This window comes from Leuciscus leuciscus, assembly GCF_965113295.1.
Source record: "Leuciscus leuciscus genome assembly, chromosome: 15".
NCBI classification, from domain to species: Eukaryota; Metazoa; Chordata; class Actinopteri; order Cypriniformes; family Leuciscidae; genus Leuciscus; species Leuciscus leuciscus.
Window position 1 is genome coordinate 16,464,654 of NC_138739.1, and position 20,174 is coordinate 16,484,827.

The 20,174-nt window shown below is 38.3% G+C and overlaps 2 protein-coding genes and 1 long non-coding RNA gene across 3 annotated transcripts in view; 2 read left to right on the forward strand and 1 right to left on the reverse strand.

Moving 5' to 3' along the window:
* Positions 1 to 20,174, forward strand: part of LOC309476203 (elastase-1-like) — a 156,755-nt gene that overhangs the window by 129,643 nt on the left and 6,938 nt on the right. The gene's annotated exons all lie outside the window — the stretch shown is intronic.
* The window catches only part of LOC309476168 (uncharacterized protein), a 209,688-nt gene that overhangs the window by 94,301 nt on the left and 95,213 nt on the right, over positions 1 to 20,174 (reverse strand). The window lies entirely within an intron of this gene.
* Positions 6,964 to 7,952, forward strand: LOC309476485. Its single transcript, XR_014198197.1, has 3 exons — positions 6,964 to 7,109; positions 7,306 to 7,583; positions 7,614 to 7,952. It is a non-coding gene; the product is annotated as an uncharacterized lncRNA (long non-coding RNA).

The following is a 20,174-nucleotide window of genomic DNA, read 5'->3' on the forward strand; positions in this document are numbered from 1 at the left end:
TTGTCCCTCTTGCTGGGAGTGGTCCACTGATGAATGTCTGAACTTTCAGTTTTTTAAGTGTTTCAAAAAGTTCATTGAAATCCTTCTTAAGGAGTTCTGACTGCTCTTTATGAATGTCATTCTTCCCCACATGATGTTTCATTAGAATGTTCTGAAGTTCCCTGTTTATATCAGAAGTTGTTGCTTGTGGAAGGCAGCATGTAGTTGTATCCCTGCTGCTAATGTTTCTGATTATGGAGTCCCCCACTATCAGAGTCCTGGGCTCGGCTGTGCTCTGAGCTGAGTGCCGCTGTCTGCTCGACCTTGAGCGCCAGTTAGCATCAGTGTTAGCTACTGGCTGATACAGTCTGTGTTCGATCACATTCATCACGTTTGGGGGTTCCTCATTTACATTCATTAGTACTTCAAATCTGTTCTCAAGATGTATAGGTGTTGGTAGGAGACCAGTGTTTACAATCTTTGTCAGAGCTGTATCTGGGGTAGAGGATGCTACTGCGGTAATATGTGAGGCTCGTGACAATCTGATGTCTCGAGTGCCTTTGGGTCTCGCTCCCTGTTTGTGCCATCGATTTGTAAGTCGATCGGCTTGTTTCTCTACCTGTCGAGGAGCACTAGTTTCATGGGACTCACCGGCTATATGCTGCTGAGGGTGTCCATGATGAAGCTCTGTTGTGTGTTCCGTCTGGTTTGGTGGTCCCGTAAATAACTTTGTTTCAAGAACTGCAATCCTTTGTAAAAGTCTGTGGCAGTTAGTGCAGCAAGTAGATTCCAGAAGAGGCATTTTCTCTCTTAACCTTGTAGGCAGTTGTGTTTTCCTTTCCCCGGAATGTAAGCTGGTCGGGTAGAAGAATTCTGCGTTTTTGTAGTAATCCAAACTTTGTCGTTTGAGCACTGTGCTGATTTGAAGTTAAAGTTAGGTGATAAAAGGAGCTAAAATTATAAAAGTATAGAAGATAAAATATAAAAGCGATAGAGCAAAGCGCGGAGCAGTAAGCAAGAGCGTCCGAACAGTAGCTGAGCAGGAAGTCATCCTAGGCCGGACTAACCTCCATTCTTACATATTTCTCAGTCCCCTCTAAGTTCAGGCGGCTGGAAATACTAATACTGCAGTAAACAAGCCTGTTTTTAATACACGCACGCCTGCAAACTAACGCCGAAACAAAACACGACGCTCTGTCATATGCTCGCGCTAACTTAAAACTTATGTGTGCCCCTGTGGCTCAGTGGCAGAACATTAGGCTTTCGCACCAGAGACCCGTGTTCGAATCCGGCTCTTGCGGCAGATACAAATTTTTTCTGTTTGCTTCTCCGAGCTCGCGGCCAGCTTTCTTACATACAGAAAGCGAACCCGCATCTCACACCCGCCCGCTCACTAGGATGGTGCTTGAGTATTTATGAGCGTCTAAACATATGAGCCATCAAAGCGCCCAGCTCTGTCAGACAAGAGGCTACTGCAGCAGCTTACATCGCAGCCAACGAGCCAGTAACACAACTCGCTCGCCTGCACACAAACGCCGTTCTTTACGGCGGCCCAGATAAATCTCATAAGAGTATAAAATCGGGTTGTCCGGCTCACGCCGAAGGTGTCATAAGTGTAGAAAATGTGCCCACACCCTCGTGCTCACTGCTACACACAAACACGGTTCCCCTGGTAACGCGCTCAGAGTGCACTCTCATAAAGCGGGCACGCGCCGCTCGAGTGATAAGCGTAGAGAATGTGTCCACGACTCTGTGCCCATACCCACTGCCCGCTCTGCCACACAGTTACCCCGGGTTGCAGACCCTCTAAAGCTCTCAAACACTGGCCGTGTGACAAATGTAAGCCCTGCGCCCGCTCAATAGCAGACACAATCCTTACATTACTGTAATTGTGCTTGGAGACGGGTCTGTGTTCCAGTGAGTCATTTTAAATGAATATGGAAAATATGTATATAAAGTGGTCTGGTAAAAGGTAAGGTAGGCAATTTTGGAGAGGCTTGCAATAGCAAGCTAGCTTTGAAAGCATATCTTCTAATAGACCAATATCATTATTGTGTTTATTGTGTTTGATTTTTGTTAATATTCACCTTGCATGCATGGCCTCAAAAATTAAAAACTGAGTACAATTAAAATACTTGTGTTGGCATCAGCAATTTTTTTTTTTTTTTTTTTTTTTTTTTTTTGTAACACCACCACCTACACAAACAAATGCAAAGAATAGAAATTATCTTTTTTATTATTATGTCTCCACCTTACTTTTAAGGTAAAAGAAGGCATGACCATTTTAAACTTGAATGTGCGAGTCTTTCAGTGTCAGACCAGTTATTATTTATCTGTGCAAAAACAGTTCATTGAGCTGCTGGTATGTCAGGCTGTTAAACCTGTGACCTTTGACCCCTCACATGCAACATCATATTACACTGTTCTGAGAGAGCTTTTCATGCAAGCAAGATGAGTCAACATGTTTTGGTCTGTTTGGTCAAGAGGAAGATTTTCCTAATATATTTTCTTAAAGATCGAACTTTAAATTAAATGTAAGTGTTCATACTTAGGATGGATTAATTGGTTAAATTGATTAATGGCGATTAATGGAGCAATTAGAGGATAATTTAGTTTTTACTGTGTTTTTCCTGCACAAATTTGGTCAGATTATGGTTTGAAGTACAAACTCTCTCTCTGTTTATGTAATTCTCCAGATTTCTGCTGTATCTGTGGTCAGATTCAGTCTGGTCTCTGAAGATTTGATTTGGTACATCAATCATTGAACATACAGTATGAACCAACAGATTTCACATGACATGATAAATATATATATATATATATAAAACTGAACCACTGTATCAGTATTGCACACTAGAGGGCAGACATGATTCATGATGGATGACAGAAAGATCATATAGACCAGTGGTATAATATCAATATCAAACATTTATTCATAACAAAGAAAAAATGTATTCATATAAAAAATGTATAACAAAGGATTTTATCCAAATGACTTACAAAAAAGAATAATACAAACAGAAGTAAATTGTACTTACAAAGCACAACACAATATGATATCATACCACATTACTGTAAGTACTAAAGTTGTCAGTGCAAGTGCAAACAAACAAAAAACTATTCCAATACTATAGCACTAATGATGTCAATTCAAAGTTCAGATAACATCATCCAATTCAACAATAGGCAGCTGCTTATATAAGAATAAAAAAGTTGTACTACATTCATGAAAACTCGGATGATTTCAAAAACATAAAATGAACTAATACTCATGTAAAACACTGCCATATTTCATAATTATTTACATATGACGGCTTTCATTCACTGGGACTTTATTTACTCCTTCACAACTTATTTTTCTGTGACTGTCTATGAGATGAACAAAAATGAACATTAAGTGATTTACTCACTCTGATGTTGTTCTAAAACCATATTACATATATAATGTTTGTTCATGTGAAAAAATGTATTCATGTATTAAAATAGCTTGAATTTAATTACACCCTTGCTTCATTTAGTATATGCAGATTCATGAATATGCTAATTAGCCCCGCCTCCACTCACTCACACAGCTCAGTTTGCTGGATGTCATTTGACTCTACAGTGAATCCCACTTCCAGAGATCCACTCGCTCAACTTTACTGTAGTAAACGCTGCACAATAGCAAGTGAAAATACTGGTTTAATTCAGCCATTTATGTTTGAACCAGAAACTGATTCAGAAGAAGAAGTGGAAGAGTGAATTATACATCATATACATAATTCACCCACTATAAAAATGTAGGGTTAGGGTTCAACAGAAAAAATATACCAGGATAACCTGCTAGATCCCGCTGGCACGTTGACCTGATTGCTTACAAGGTAGTTTAGTTTGTGACGTCAGAAAAATCTGTGATTTTAAACCGCATTTTTGAGACTGTCTTTTTACACTTATGAATTTACACATGGTTTGTCTTTAAGCATTTTAAAAACACCACATAGGCATATAAACAACATTAAAAGCTGATTTTCACCACAAGGGGGTCTTTAAAAAAAGAGTGAAAACATGCCATACAATAATCTCATGCGTTGCGTTGCATATATTCCAAATGTTCTGAAGGCTTTGATAAGAAAGAAACTATTTTCCTTGATAAAAAAAGACGGAGCTCAATTGTTGATGTCAGAGTGATTGTGTGTGTGTGTGTGTGTGTGTGTGTGTGTGTGTGTGTGTGTGTGTGTGTGTGTGTGTGTGTGTGTTCTCATCAATCTGAACTCGTCCCCTGCTGTACTCCATCAGGAATCAGTGACATCACTATACTTGCTGATTCATTCAATCCGTTTCCAGTGGAATCTGAGAAACAGAGACAATTAGAGAAATTAAAAAGAGAGATCTTAGATGTCAGAAGCAATGTTAACACTTTTCCATTAAATTACCAATTACAAGGTTCAGTCTTATTTTTTTATGGAGTAAAAATAGGAGGGGAAGGCGATGATCCCACAGGCAATGTGTGGACTCCCCTCTGGACCTGTAGACGCCGGCCAAAATCAGTAGCCCCATGTAGACACGGAGATCTGTGGAGTCCACCCCGGTCCAGTTTCTCATTGTGCGGCGCCCATGGAGGTTGGTCATGCTGACAATGAGGTCAATCATCTCCTCCGTAAAAAACAGATTGAACACAGAATCCATGTTCTGGACCCTTGCGATGGCATAGCACGTCGGCCCTGGAGTCACGCCTCTGGCAGGCTGAAGAAAGGGAGTTGTCTCCGCGTTGGTGGAAAACCACACTTCGCCGTTTCTCCCAACCCACCCAGATCCAGGATCCTCCGAATCCTCCTCGCCTTCAGTGGAAGCTAGAGAGGATGATGAGGGTGCCACATCCAAATCAGGATCTGACTCTCCTGAGTCTGTGGTGTCAGAGGGAGAAGACGATACATCCTGCAGCTCGCTGGAGGGGTCAGGCTGCATAATCATCTCTTAAACTTCACTACAAGTCAAGCCCTTTCTCATGTTGCTTGCTGCTCTTCTCACCATCAACTACAACGTTTACTCCATGTAGTTCTGAGAGCGGAGGTGCATATTTTGATTTTCTCAGACGCATCAAGGTGAGTTCTCATACTCTCTCTCTCTCTCTCTCTCTCTCTCTCTCACACACACACACACACACACACTTTAATATGCTATTATACTCCATATAACTCCATGTAAAAGCCAGAAACTAAGCTTTTTTTTTTCTTCTTTTTTTTTACAGGCCTATCTAAAGGGTTAATGGTGCCACCTGGTTATCAACAGTACAATACATTACAAATTGTACCTCTTCCCAACAGGGAAAACCACCAACAATCAAAAATGCATGATTATATATATGGTGTCATGGCTTTGCAATCAAAAAATGTGGTTATAATGGAAGTCAATGGGGCAAAAACAGCCACAAACAGTAAATGAGGGAGAAAAAGTTAAAATCTGATGCTGCACAAAAACTAACAATGCATCAAAACCAATGTTGTTTCTAATCTTTGACATGTCCAAGACTGTGATAAAAGGTAAAAAAAAAAAATCCAGTCCACATTCACATTTTATATTGAAAATTAGTCATTGTGTGTGTTTTTTCCCCCCAAATCAGTGACATCATTTAGGAATTTGGCAATTAAAGAGTTAAAATCCAGATTTTTTTTTTTTTAAAACATTTAGTAGTTTTGATCAGGACTGAGGTTGATTAATAGATTTATGCCAAAAAAAAAATTGAAAAAAAAATGTATCTGATACATTTTTACAGCAGTTTAAAGTAGTGGCTGTTTTCAGCCACAAACATAACGAAAGGGTAGTGAATTTGCCCACAGTGTACTGTTGAGTTTTTTAAAATTTTCAAAGCATTTTACATTTACATTTACATTTAGTCATTTAGCAGACGCCTTTCTCCAAAGCGACTTACAAATTAGGACAAAATTCAGCGAGTCATCATAAAGAGGCAAAAGCAACAACAACGCAAGAAGTGCTCAAAGTAAAATGAGCCCAAAATATGTGTCAAAATAAGATTTGTCACCAAAAATCATTCCATTTGCTGAAACACGGAGAAAGTTATGGCCAAATTAAGACTCAAAAATATCCCATAGTGGATGAAAACATCCCCAACAGCACATAAGGGTTAACGAGCTGTAGTCACGCACTGACAGAAACGCAGTTCAAGTTAAGAGGAAGAGGAAAAGAAAGAGGAAGAGGAGGAGGAGGAGGATGGCAAGAAAGAGGAAGAGGAGGAGGAAGAGGAAGACAAAGAGTGGAAATTTCTGATGAAATTCGAGCAACAGTCATAGACCATGTTCTTGTCCATGGACTGACAATGAGGGAAGCAGGACTTAAGGCCTATTTATACTTCTGCGTCGAACTGCCGCCGTAGCTACGTCGTAGGCTGTGTGTAGCGCGCGTACCCTTCGGCGTACCCTGACGTGCACCTCTCCAAAAATGTAACAACGCGTCAATTCTACGCGGACGCAAGCGCTGTGATTGGTCTGCCAGAACCCCTCCCTCGGGGTTTCACATGCTCCCTAGGTGTGCGTCAACGCGGACAACAACGCAGAAGTATAAATTAAAACCAACACGTTGCCTACGGCATATAGGCTCCGGCGTAGGTCCGACGCAGAAGTATAATGAGGCCTTTAGAGTGCAACCCAATTTGAGCCGATTTTCTGTGTCCACCATAGTAAGGACATTCAGAGAAGAGAACAGGTACAGTATACTACTGTATTTTTGTAATTGCAAATTTACTGTACTACACTATATGCAACTGTTTCAATAGACATTTGTAAAGTACATCACTGTATGTATAGTACTGCATGATTTTTTTTTGTAACTGCACATCTACTTTTTTTAGAATTGCAAGGCTGCCTCATGCAGGTGGAAGGACAGCTATATTCACTCAGGAACAAGAGGCCGTTATAGTGGGCATGGTCCTTCAAGATAATTTATTAATACGACTCAGAGAAATCCAGGAACGAGTGATACAAGACAACACACACTTCCAGGGAATCGACAGTGTGAGCATTTCCACAATTGACCGTGTCCTCCATCGTAACAGAATGCGAATGAAACAAGTATACAGAGTACCATTTGAGCGCAACTCACCAAGGGTGAAAGAACTGCGAGCTCAGTATGCGCAAGTAAGTGTACATTCAGAAACATTTACTGTAATCCAGATTGTCTACAGTACTAACACATACTATGTGAATGACATTACTCTTCAGTATGTATGTGAATCAGAAGTGCATACAGTAGGCCTAATTGTACTCTGCAGTATATCACTGTCTCTGTAAGACTTACAAAATTCTAAATACAGTATATTGTATTTCTACACAGACAATATTTGACTTGGAATCCTTGGACAGACCCCATGAGTTCATCTTTGTCGATGAAGCAGGCTTCAATCTAACAAAGAGGAGAAGGAGAAGCCGAAACATGATTGGACAGCGGGCCATTGTTGAAGTCCCTGGTCAACGAGGTGGCAATGTCACAATCTGTGCTGCTATCAGCAACCATGGTGTTCTACATCACCATGTTACACTCAGGCCATATAACACCCAGCACCTTCTAAGATTTATGGCCAATCTAAGAGATATATTTTATTTGAGCAGCAGGTTCAAGAGCAGCAGGTTCAAGAGCAGCAGGGTCAAGAGCTAAATGAGAATCCCATTCCCATCTATGTGATAGTGTGGGACGATGTCAGTTTCCAGCGAGCTGCTCAGGTAAGGGAATGGTTTAACATCAATGGCCAGTTTATGAACTTGTACCTCCCTCCATACTCGCCTTTCCTGAATCCGATTAAGGAGTTTTTCTCCTCTTGGAGATGGAAAGTTTATGATAGACAACCCTACACCAGAGTAAATCTGCTGCAAGCCGTGGATTTAGCCTGTGGTGATATTGGTGAGGAATCATGTCAGGGCTGGATACGGCACACAAGAGGCTTCTTCCCCCGTTGCCTCAGGAGGGACAATATTGCTTGTGATGTCGACGAAGTGCTATAGCCTGACCCAGGCCAAAGACAAGAAGCACATTGATCACATTTACTCCTTTCATTTGTGTCCCTTTGAGTATTGTATACTGTAGTACAGTGCATTGCTGTAGACTGTACAATGAACAAATTGAAACAATGAAACAATGACTGTACAATGAAAAAATTATTCAGTCATTTTGTCATTCAGTCATTCATCACTGATGAATTCGGTTCGAGAAGGTCTCGCGCTCACTCTCTCTGCCGTGCGCGCGCTACGCTTGCGCGCTCTTGCTTCCGGGAGATTTTAACTGATTTGCGGGCATCAGGGAGCCGCTATCAATATGCGGGAGACTCCCGGAACTTCCGGGAGACTTGGGATGTCTGTATTATGCAAAATTTTCAAATGCACTTCTCTCATTTCATTGCTCCTGTTGCGTTGTTTTCACCCTCTATTGAGTCTGTACAAATTGCGTTTACAACAAAAACACTAAAATGCATCGCACGTCTTTGCACACATGTTCTATAGATCTGCGATTGAGTTACGTCTTCCTTCCGATGGCTCATAAAACGTTCTGTGCACTATGACCTCATATGACCTCAGGGTTTGTCGCATGTTGTGACGTCACAAGCTGCGACATTTGACTCCCATTTGCTGTATATGCGCTCTCTTTTTATCATTGCTTCATCATTTTGACTCCACAACGCACTGTTTATAAAAATGAGTGTATCTTACAAAGTAATTTATGTAAACAGTCAATCAATTGTGTGTAGTTTTAAAGTGTTTTATGCACGTTTTTTACATTTACAAGTTTGAAGTTGACATTTGGGATATTTCTGTATTTAATAAAATATGTAGAAAGAAACGATTTAAATGTTTTCGTTTTTTGTTTATTGCACTTTTGAGCTATTTATCTAGTTACTATTGATTTATAACATAAATAGCCTTAAAATTGGGGGTGTAAGGATTGTTTTGATGTATGGCATTATGAAAATGCTCAAAAGAATGACGGAAATGTTCTATGGCAGGTGTGTTTGTCCAGTAGGGGGCGGTGGCGCACTGTGTTTGTGAGCTGTAGCACTGTTACAGTTTTTCTCGATTGTTTACACACATTTTCTGAAAGCATGCCTCCCCTTACGAAAAAGAAGTTTATTCAAGTGTTCTATTAGTATACTTCTTTTAAACTAAAAATAAGAAAGTATACTTTCAGTCTACTTTTTATATACTTCTCAGAAATATACTTTATGTACTTCTCAGAAATATACTTCAAATTGCACTTAAAGGTGCATTGCGCAAGAGTCTGAGTTTTCGCAGAACTACGCCCCCTCTGGCGGCAAGCGAAACTGCAACCAGAGGTGTGCACGCTCACGGACCACACGCACACGCACGCTTGCACGAGCACGAGCTGGTCATAACCCAAGGAGCATCAGCCGCACAAATCTTTTGTTTACAATCATAATGTCTTCAGAGGTAATAAAGTTTTAAATCTACAAGTAATTTAAAATATGTGAAAGGAAAGGCAATTGAGTAAATAACACACTTATGTGTGAGGGAAAAAATGGGGGTAGTAGAAAACTTCGTTTTTTATTCCCATCTATCGCCATGTTGAACTGTGTTATGTGTTTACTGTATCCACTTATGACTATTATTATGGAAACACGTTCATGAACAATATAAGTTACTTTGTAAAAGCTCAAAATAGTAATCATGATACCATACCATACCATACACAGTCGGTCAACAAAGTACACCCAAATGTCTCAAGGTAATAAACAATCAAGTGGCACTATGACGTTACCATAAAAGCCAAACAGGCTAGTCCGACGAAGATTTGCGGGGGTTTAGCCTGTTTTATTGATCAGCTAAGTAGCATATTCCAATAGCAATACATCGTAATTAAGCAGTAATTTGCTCAAAATTTGTGTCTAAGTATCTAACTTATATATCAGCATTTTATATCACAATCATTCTGAACCTGATCACTGACAATGGTAAGTTAGTAAAACCTATTCCGATTGTACATTTATCTAGCTTACGCTAAAGCATTACACATTTTATGGATCGTCATTTATTGTCATTATTGGCCGTATCAGACATTAGAGAATGGGATATATCTTACCTTTTTATCAAGAAAAAAGCCAACTGAGGATCCCGTTTGAGCCCTAGAGCAGACCGGAGATCTCTCCACATTTGTTGAAAGCCTTCCCTATGTTTACTCTCGTCTTACCCCGACGCCTGTCTGACTCCAATTTGGACCTTTTGGTTGCACTAGACAAAAGTTCTCTTTTTTTATCTTACGTGGAGTTTGCGTTGGTGTTTGAAATGAACTACAAGCCGGTCTCTTAGAATCCATTTTCTACGGAGAATGGCGGCGTCGGCGCATACACAAACCTGCCAGACATATGAGCGTGCCGTGAACGCGCATGACGTCACGCCCAGTCTCAGATTCCGACCCGAATCCCTCTTATTTATTTTACTGTACAGGATTATAGAGGCAATCGCAGTGATCAGAGAAGGGCTCATTCAGCCCATCAGGCAATTGTTTAAGCATGTATGGGTTAGAAAACGGGTATTTTTAACATGAAAAGTTGCGCAATGCACCTTTAAAGGCCTTAAAAACTGATATGTGGAAACCAAAATTTTTTTGGAAGTGTATTTTAATTTTCAATATGTTCCTATGTTACAGTATGTGATCAAGACCTAATCCTGTTTCTGATATTGCTTCAGATTCAATCTGATCATCATCACTAGAAGCTCCTGTGAAAACTGTCTGTATTTTATTCAGTGATCTTCAGTGTGTTTGATCAGGAAATATCAACAGACTTTATTTTCCTCACTGAACTCTGATTAAATGTCTTTAATATTTATCACAGTGAAGGTGATTGAAATCTTCTTTGTTTCCAGAGATTCATGAAATGTTCTCCTCACCGTGACAATGTGCTTTTAAAATACAAGGACTGTTCGCCCCTGCTGGTAGATGTTGTAACTACACTTATAGGAACACAAAGCGTCTTCCTTCTTTGAAGGCCATTCACATATGTGTAGTCTGATGAAAATAAAAGTATTTTATATAGCAACATAACACTGTAATATTTCAATAGGCCTGTATTATATTTGTTCAGCTCTATCGGTTACATTGGGGTCAGTGAGTGTTTGTTGTTCAATGAGATTCTGACAGCCACAAGATGGCGCCACAACAGTGTCTGTATTAGGAGAAACATCTGGACTGTTTATCTTTACCACTGACAACATAATAGTTAATAGCAGACACAATCCTTACATTACTGTGATTGTGCTTGGAGATGGGTCTGTGTTCCAGTGAGTCATTTTAAATGAATATGGAAAATATGTATATAAAGTATTCTGGTAAAAGGTAAGGTATAATTTTGAAGAGGCTAGCAATAGCGATCTAGCTTTGAAAGCATTTATTCTAAAAGACCAATATCATTATTGTGTTTATTGTGTTTGATTTTTGTTAATATTTACCTTGCATGCATGGCCTCAAAAATTAAAAACTGAGAAAAAATTGCACAAAAACACATGATACTTGTTGGCATCAGCAAACTGTTTTTTTTTTTTTTTTTGCAACACCACCACCTACACTAACAAATGCAAAGAATAGACTCATGGAAATTATCTTTTTTTATTATTATGTCTCCACCTTACTTTAAAGGTAAAAGAGGGCATGACCATTTTAAACTCGAATGTGCGAGTCTTTCAGTGTCAGACCAATTAATACCAGTTATTATTTATCTGTGCAAAAACAGTTCATTACTGAACTGCCAATAATAATAACTGTCAGCTGGTAGGTCAGGATGTTCTTCCAGCAGGCCTGTAAACCTTTGACCTTTGACCCCTCACATTCAACATCATATTACACTGTTCTGACTAGAGGTTTTCATGCAAGATGAGTCAAAATGTTTTGGTCTGTTTCACAAGAGGAAGCTTTTCCTAGTATCTTTTTTTAAAGGTGGAACTTTAAATTAAATGTAAGTGTTCATACTTAGGATGGATTAATTGGTTGAATTGATTAATGAATAATTTAGTTTTTACTGTGTTTTTCCTGCACGAATTTGGCCAGATTATGGTTTGAAGTGCAAACTCTCTCTCTGTGTAATTCTCCAGATTTCTGCTGTATCTGTGGTCAGATTCAGTCTGGTCTCTGAAGATTTGATTTGGTACATCAATCATTGAACATACAGAATGAACCAACAGATTTCACATGACATGATATTTAATATATATAAATAAAACTGAACCGCTGTATCAGTATTGCACACTAGAGGGCAGACACGATTCATGACAGATGACAGAAAGATCATATCCTCCTGGGACCCAAGAATAGACTTTTGTCCACTGTAGTGGACATTATATTTCAGTGAATTTCTCTGACAGGATACACGTCACATGACACATCCTGGGTGTCCTGTAAAGAGCACATTCAGGACTTTTCAGAGATACCAAATATTTGGAGGTTTCACCATGAAAACAACTTCTCCTTGGTCTTTAAAAATGCCTGACATTAATTAAGTGATCAAATCTAGCACTCTTATGGAAATATGATAATATATTGTAATTATAATTTAATTGGACTACTTTTCAAATAGTTTTTAAACCAACATCTCAGGAAAATGTTGAGGGGTTTCAAATAAAAAAAAATGTCTTTCTGTTACAGAACAGGGCATTGATTTCATACGTGTCCACTGTAGAGGACATCAGGACTTAAATCATGTTTATCAGGCATTTTGTGAGACACAACAAGTGAATATGGAAATAAATTATACATCAATATTCCTATGAAATATTAGATATTATTATTAAAATGTTGCCAATTATTACTCCAATTATTACACTTCTTTTTTCATTAAATGTTGCTCCAAGAACACAGTAATAAGCACATTAGATACAGTGTATAGATACATTGCATTGAATGGGAATATTAAGTTATGGACATTTTACCCACATATTGCATAAAGTAAAATGGTGTATCAATCAATTCTGTTTTCATAACATAGTTGAGAATCATTTTTATATAAATTTTGGTTGAATAAAATCCTGAAACCCCAAAATGTATTGGTGATTGAAAAAAAAAAATCCCATTGGTTTTGTCTATACATATAACTTCATGTCATTTTATTTTTTAAACAACTTAGTACTGGCGTCCACTACAGAGGACATAGCATAACGTATGAATAAAATATTATTTTTCAAAAATGTTTTTTTACCATTTGTTTCTTGTGCTCTAAACAGTGTGATGACATGGAAAAAAATAAATTCAACAAACTTTTTTTTCTGGGTCTCAGGAGGATATAGACCAGTGGTATAATATCAATATCTTAAACAAACATTTATTCATTTAACAAAGGATTTTATCCAAATGACATACAATAAAATAATAATACAAACAGAAGTAAATTTTACTTACAAAGCACAACACAATATGATATTATACCACATTACTGTAAGTACTAAAGTTGAGTCAGTGCAAGTGCAAACAAACAAAAAACTATACCAATACTAAAGCACTAATGGTGTCAATTCAAAGTTCAGATAACATCATCCAATCCAACATTAGGCAGAAGCTTATATAAGAATAAAAAAGTTGTGCTACATGAAAACTCGGATGATTTCAAAAACATAAAATGAACTAATAGCCTACTCATGTAAAACACTGCCATATTCCATAATTATTTACATATGACGGCTTTCATTCACTTGGACTTTATTTAATCCTTCACAACTTATTTTTCTGTGACTGTCTATGGGATAGTTCACACAAAAATTTAATTAACAAAAAAACAAAAATTAACATTCAGTCATTTACTCACTCTGATGTTGTTCTAAAACCATATTACATATATCATGTTTTTTTCATGTGAAAAAAATTATTCATGTATTAAAATAGCTTGAATGTAATTACACCCCCCTTGCTTCATTTAGATTCATGAATGTGCTAATTAGCCCCGCCTCCACACACTCACACCAGCTCAGTTTGCTGGATGTAATTTGACTCTACAGTGAATCTCACTTACAGAGATCCACTCGCTCAACTTTACTGTAGTAAACGCTGCACAATAGCAAGTGTAAATACTGGTTTAATTCAGCCATATATGTTTGAACCAGAAACTGATTCAGAAGAACTGGAAGAGTGAATTATACATCATATACATAATTCACCCACTATATTGCTAAATGTAGGGTTAGGGTTCAACAGAAAAATATACCAGGATAACCTGCTAGATCCCGCCGGCACATTGACCTGATTGCTTAAGGTAGTTTAGTTTGTGAAGTCAGAAAAAACAGTGATTTCAAACCGCGTTTTTGAGAATTTGAATGGTTTGTCTTTAAGCATTTTAAAAACACCACACAGACATATAAACAACATTAAAAGCTGATTTTCATGGGAAAAAGACATGGGGGTCTTTAAAAAAAGAGTGAAAACATGCCATACAATAATCTCATGTGTCGTGTTGCATATAATCCAAATGTTCTGAAGGCTTTGACAAGAAACAAACTATTTTCCTTGATAAAAACTGACATGTACCTAAAATATTCTATAATGCAAGAGCATTTCCACTTACAATCCAACACGTTCTCACTCCCAACTCACGTATTGGCACCCTCCACGTCACTTTTTAACAACAGCACATGGGGCATTTCTCACTTCAATGGACAGATTCTAAAGGCTGATAAAAAAGACGGAGCTCCATTGATGTCAGTGTGATTGACACTGGTGTGTGTGTGTGTGTGTGTTATCTCATCAAACTGAACTCGTCCCCTGCTGTACTCCATCAGGAATCAGTGACATCACTATACTTGCTGATTCATTCAGTCCGTTTCCAGTGGAATCTGAGAAACAGAGACAATTAGAGAAATTAAAAAGAGAGATCTTAGACGTCAGAAGAAATGTTAACACTTTTCCATTAAATTACCAATTACCAGGTTCAGTCTTAATTGGGTACTTTTCATGTTCATTTGTAAGAAAAGAACATATATTATATTTGTAACTAACAAATATAAATAACAATGAGCAATACTGTTAAATCATCTATTAAGCTTGTTAATATTAGTTAATAAAAATAGTGATTCATTGTTCATGATGGTTCACAGTGCATTAAATGATGTTAACAAACGCAACTTTTGATTTTAATAATGTATTATTTAATGTTGAAATGAACATTAACTAAGATCAGTGGTGGAAAGTAAAAGTACAATTACATTCCAAAAAATGTAGTGTGAGTAGAGTAAAAAGTACTTGTCCAAAAAGAGTAAAAACGTAGCTTATTTAAAAGTACTCATGAGTAGTGAGTAGTGAGCTGCCAATTCTACCCCCTTATATAACACTGTACACTACAATTAATTAAAAAAAAACATTGTACATACTATAATTTACATTATCTTTTGTTCTTTGTCAGAAAGATTGAAGAATATCATCCATCTTTTTAAAATACATCACAACAAACAGTCATCACCATTTAAATCACATTGTTTGAAAAAAATATATACATTTAAAATTAGGCGTAGGCCTAAGGCCACTTGTTATTGAGAATGGTATTGTTGCACATAAAATATAATTGTTCATAACTGTGCAAAGAACCTTTAGAAACTCACAAACATGATAGTTCAGCATCACACACCATGAGATGGGTTAAATAGAGAGATTAAAAATATCAAATTTCTCTCCCAAACTGTACCAGTTTTAGTGTTTTGATAAAGAAATGAGAATCACTAATATTATCAGTTCACCTCACGCACTGAATAAGGCAAAAACTGTGAGCTAACACTAATTAGGCTGCACTGTAATTCCATGTGATTAAATATGTTACAATAAATTAAAACGTAAATGCACATTGTTCTAGAAGGGTGGCATCAGCCCTTATATTTTACACGGCTACATTTACTCAAATTATAATGCTGATAATACAATTTGAAAGGAAAAGTGTGCATTAAACAGGAAAGTATATCCGGGGAAACTTTTACAAAAGAAACACACAAACAAATGCATGTCTTTTTTTTTTTAGTCTCAGCGAATCTGTTTTATCAGCAACAACAAAAACAAAAATGTTGAACTTGAAAAATGTTTTTCCACAAGTGCACTTGCTAAATGAAGACAGATTGTATGAAATGGATAAATAAAAAAACGTTGTTTATTAACGAGCTGTAGTCACGCACTGACAGAAACGCAGTTCAAGTTAACGCCATGGTTCATAAGGTGCACTGATACTGAATCTGGTCCTCCAATTTCAGTACAGAAGGAGTTTTTCCACAGTTTTAGAGTGTCCCCAACACACCTTCACACGCTCATACTAACAAGAGTATTTTTTATATTATTAGTATTATTAGATACAATTAAACAATAGAAAACAAATAGCACCCATAATAAAGGTGATGATACACAGGGCAACTTTTTGAGAAATGTTGCTGGGCAATCTAGCCGAGCGATTGTTGCTTGAGCACTTTCCCATTGAAAATGGGCAATACATTTCTATCTGGATCATTTAGATGGGTCGTGGGCCCTGTGTCTCATCTGGTTGCCCATTGACGGCAACATTGCTCAAAAAGTTGCCCTGTGTATCATCACCTTAAGAGGCAACGAGCTGTCAACTTCTCAAAGTGACGCTGCATGAGGCATGAGGAATTCACAGCATTATGAACACGTCACTTGAGGGAGTTAACACTGTTGTATTACAGTTTTTCTCAAAAGCTAAAACACATTTCACAAACGTTTCCTCCATGTTCCCCAATGTCTAAACACAACACCCTTTTCTAAAGCTACATAAACACAACCACACCTTCTCACTTCAAAACTCAAACTTTCACACCAAAAGAGCAGCTCGAAGCTTTCAAAAATGTAAACACTATACACATCATTACACACTACAGTAAAACAATTGAAAACACAATGCTCAATTTGTGAGAAGGTTCTTTGTTTCATAACTACCAATGCATATTTTTTTAAACTTTACAGTAATGGATCTTCTTAGATCTCTGCAGAGGATTAGGCATTTAGATTTGTGAGTTTCATATGAAGAGTATAAATCTATAGTAAATTCTGCGTGTACACTACTGTAACACAACTCAATGCAAAACAGAATCTATTGCACACAACAGTACTCCTGAAAACATGATCAGGGTGTGAAGTTTTTTTATTTACTTTATTCACACCACACACACACCACAATCACTGCGGCATCATGTTGCTGAGCTGCATCGGGCCACATCACCTCATCGCAGGCTATATTGTCTCTTGCCAGGCACCGCGGGAAAAACACCCTGGAATGGCGAATCCATCCTTGGAAGGCCTCCACTGGGATGTCAACACAGGCCAGCTCCATTGCCCTTAGGAGGTTCTCTCTAGTGTATTGTTGTCTGTCATAAACCTTCCATCTCCACGATGAGAAGAACTCCTCTATAGGGTTCAGGAAAGGGGAGTAGGGTGGCAGACAGACGTTTAAAAAGTGGTTACTGTTGGTGGTGAACCACTCTCTGATTTGGTTTGTTCTGTGGAAGCGTACATTGTCCCAAATGATCACATAAATGTGATGTGCGGGCCCAGGATGGTGTTGTTGACGGTCCAGGAGGATGTCTTTTAGCTCCTCTAGGAAGGTGAGGAGACATTGGGTGTTGTAAGACCCAAGGACAGCATGCCGGTGGACAAGCCCCTCCGAACCCATGGCCACACAAAGAGTAATATTACCCCCCCGCTGGCCAGGAACCTCAGTGATGGCTCTTTGGCCAATGATGTTACGGCCTCTTTGCCTTCGTTTCTGCAGGTTGAAGCCAGCCTCATCCAGGAAGAGGTACTCATGAGGTCTGGCCATCGCGTCCAACTGTAATATCCTCTGTGAAAATGTGAAAGTGCACAGGTGTTCAGAACAACAGTCAATCAGGTAGCACAGTATTGTCCAGACGTAATGTAGGCCACTGAGCAACACAGTATGTCCACTAACTGTACTGTGAACATGGATGTATACTTCCTTGCACATACTCGTAACGTAGGTCTTTGTGTCGCGCAGAGTTGCGCTCAAAGGGAACCCTATAGACCTGTTTCATCCGCATCTTTTGGCGCCGGAGAACTCTGTCTATTGTGGCCAAGCTGACATCATCAATGCTCTCAAAGTTGACATTATCGGCAATGACTTTGTCTCTGATCTCCCGGAGTCTGATGAGGTTGTTCTCAAGAACCATATCCACAATGAGGGTTTCTTGTGCCGCTGTAAATATGGCAACCCTCCCACCTCTATGTGGCATTCTTTCAACTCTAAAGAAAGAAACATGTGTTGTCAATTGACATGTTTTACAATACAGTAACCAATATTCCAATTTGAAACCAATAGACTACTTTAACAGGCTTGTAAAATTGTATTGTGACAAAGAAAGCAATAGAGTACAATACATGTTGTGTTGTCTGAATGCCCTGATAATGGTGGCCACGGTGAACCTACTCAGGTTTGGACGGATTCTTAGTCCTGCTTCAGCCATTGTCATGCCATGGACAATGACATGGTCAATGACTGTTGCTCGCATCTCGTCCGTAATGATGGTGCGAGGTTGTCTTGCTCTCCCTCCTGGACCTTCTCCTCTCCCTTGTTGGCCTCCTCCTCTTCCTCGTTGGCCTGCTCCTCTTCCTCCTCTGATTTGAACTCCTCTTCCTCGTTGGCCTGCTCCTCTTCTTCCATGGCCAGCTCTTCTCCCTCCTCTGACTTGAATTCCTCTTCCCCTGACTCTGCCTTCATCCATTGTATTTGTTTGGAATCTTCAGCAAACTGTGCACTCTGAACTTGCTTTTATACATGTGGTCACAGCATTAGCAACAAGTGTCTTCAATTTTGAGTCGTTGTGTGTAATGAATGACGCCAGGTGTGTTCATTGTGTTCAAATATTGCTGACTGTGGCAAGCATTTTGCATCACATGAGCTTTCATTTGAGAATATGAGCAGAGTTCTTTTGCAACTTGTGTTTTAGCAAGGAAAAATGTGTTAAGATTTATGAGAACGGAGGATTGTGTTTTGTGAATTGTGTCTTCATGTGAAATGTGTTTATGATATTGGAAAATGATGGCTAGATTTAGTAAATGTGTTTAGACAACTGGGGCCCGTTCTTCGTACGTTGCTTATTACATCCGAGATCAAATGAGACATCCAAGATGATATCATCGTGCAAATCATGATCTGGCTAACTCGGTTCTTCGAACACACTTGCCGTATATGATTAGTATCGCTGGATTGAGTTATCTGAGATAATTGTGCGTTCATGCGCTGGTTAAAAGGGGATATGTATCGATAGTAGAAACATTGATCAGCAACGCTGCTATTGGCTGCTCAGCGTGGGCGTGGCCAAAGAGCGCGCTCAGTTTTTCTCCTACGCAGAGCAAGAACTAATAGTCGAAGTTTATTCGGAATTTTAATGTTTAATCAAAACGCCAGGGAACACCTCAAAGTCTGCAAAAGCCAGGAGAGAGGGCTGGCAAAAAGTAGCAGACAATTTAAATCCGTTAGAAGTGGCCATGTTAGATGTTTTTATCAGCCTATATTTATATAATATATTTATCCTATAATATATTTATTAGCCTATATTTTTGTATTTTAATAATTGCATAATTACTTTGTTCATTGTAATGCCAGAGTCACCACACTAGAACATGGGAACTAATAAAAGTGAAGTACAAAAATATTCTACATAATGGTAATTTTTTGTTATATAGTCTCTTTTATAAAAGGCACTGTTAAATAAATGGTTGTCTGTTTATAAAAGCAACCAAGAAAAAGGCTGAGAAAAAAAAAAAAGATCTTAGTAGCCTACACTGTAAAATAATTTTTGCTGCATTAAATTAAGGCCGTATAGTCATTTCAACTGTTAAATCTTGAGTAATGATGAATTGCTTTGACTTGTGAAAGTGAAAACTGATAAACTTATGTTAATGTAAAAATATTTTGCCATGAGTTATTGATCACATTTTTCTCGAGTGTAGTTCATTGTAATGACATTGTGTTTTCCTCTTTTGTTCACTTTTACATAATACACCAACACTTGTATCTGTTCCCAAGAAAGTGGTGGCTGAAACATGTGCAGTAAGTGGACATTTTCTAACTTTCCAAAGGAAAGAAAGTATAAGACTTTGTAATGTCCATTTGTTTCCACTGCACTGGACAGTGAATAAACCCTCTCAGATAACTGTCATATGGAGGAACTAGCCTACCTGCAAGTGCATAAATAACTTTACTTAATTTATACTTG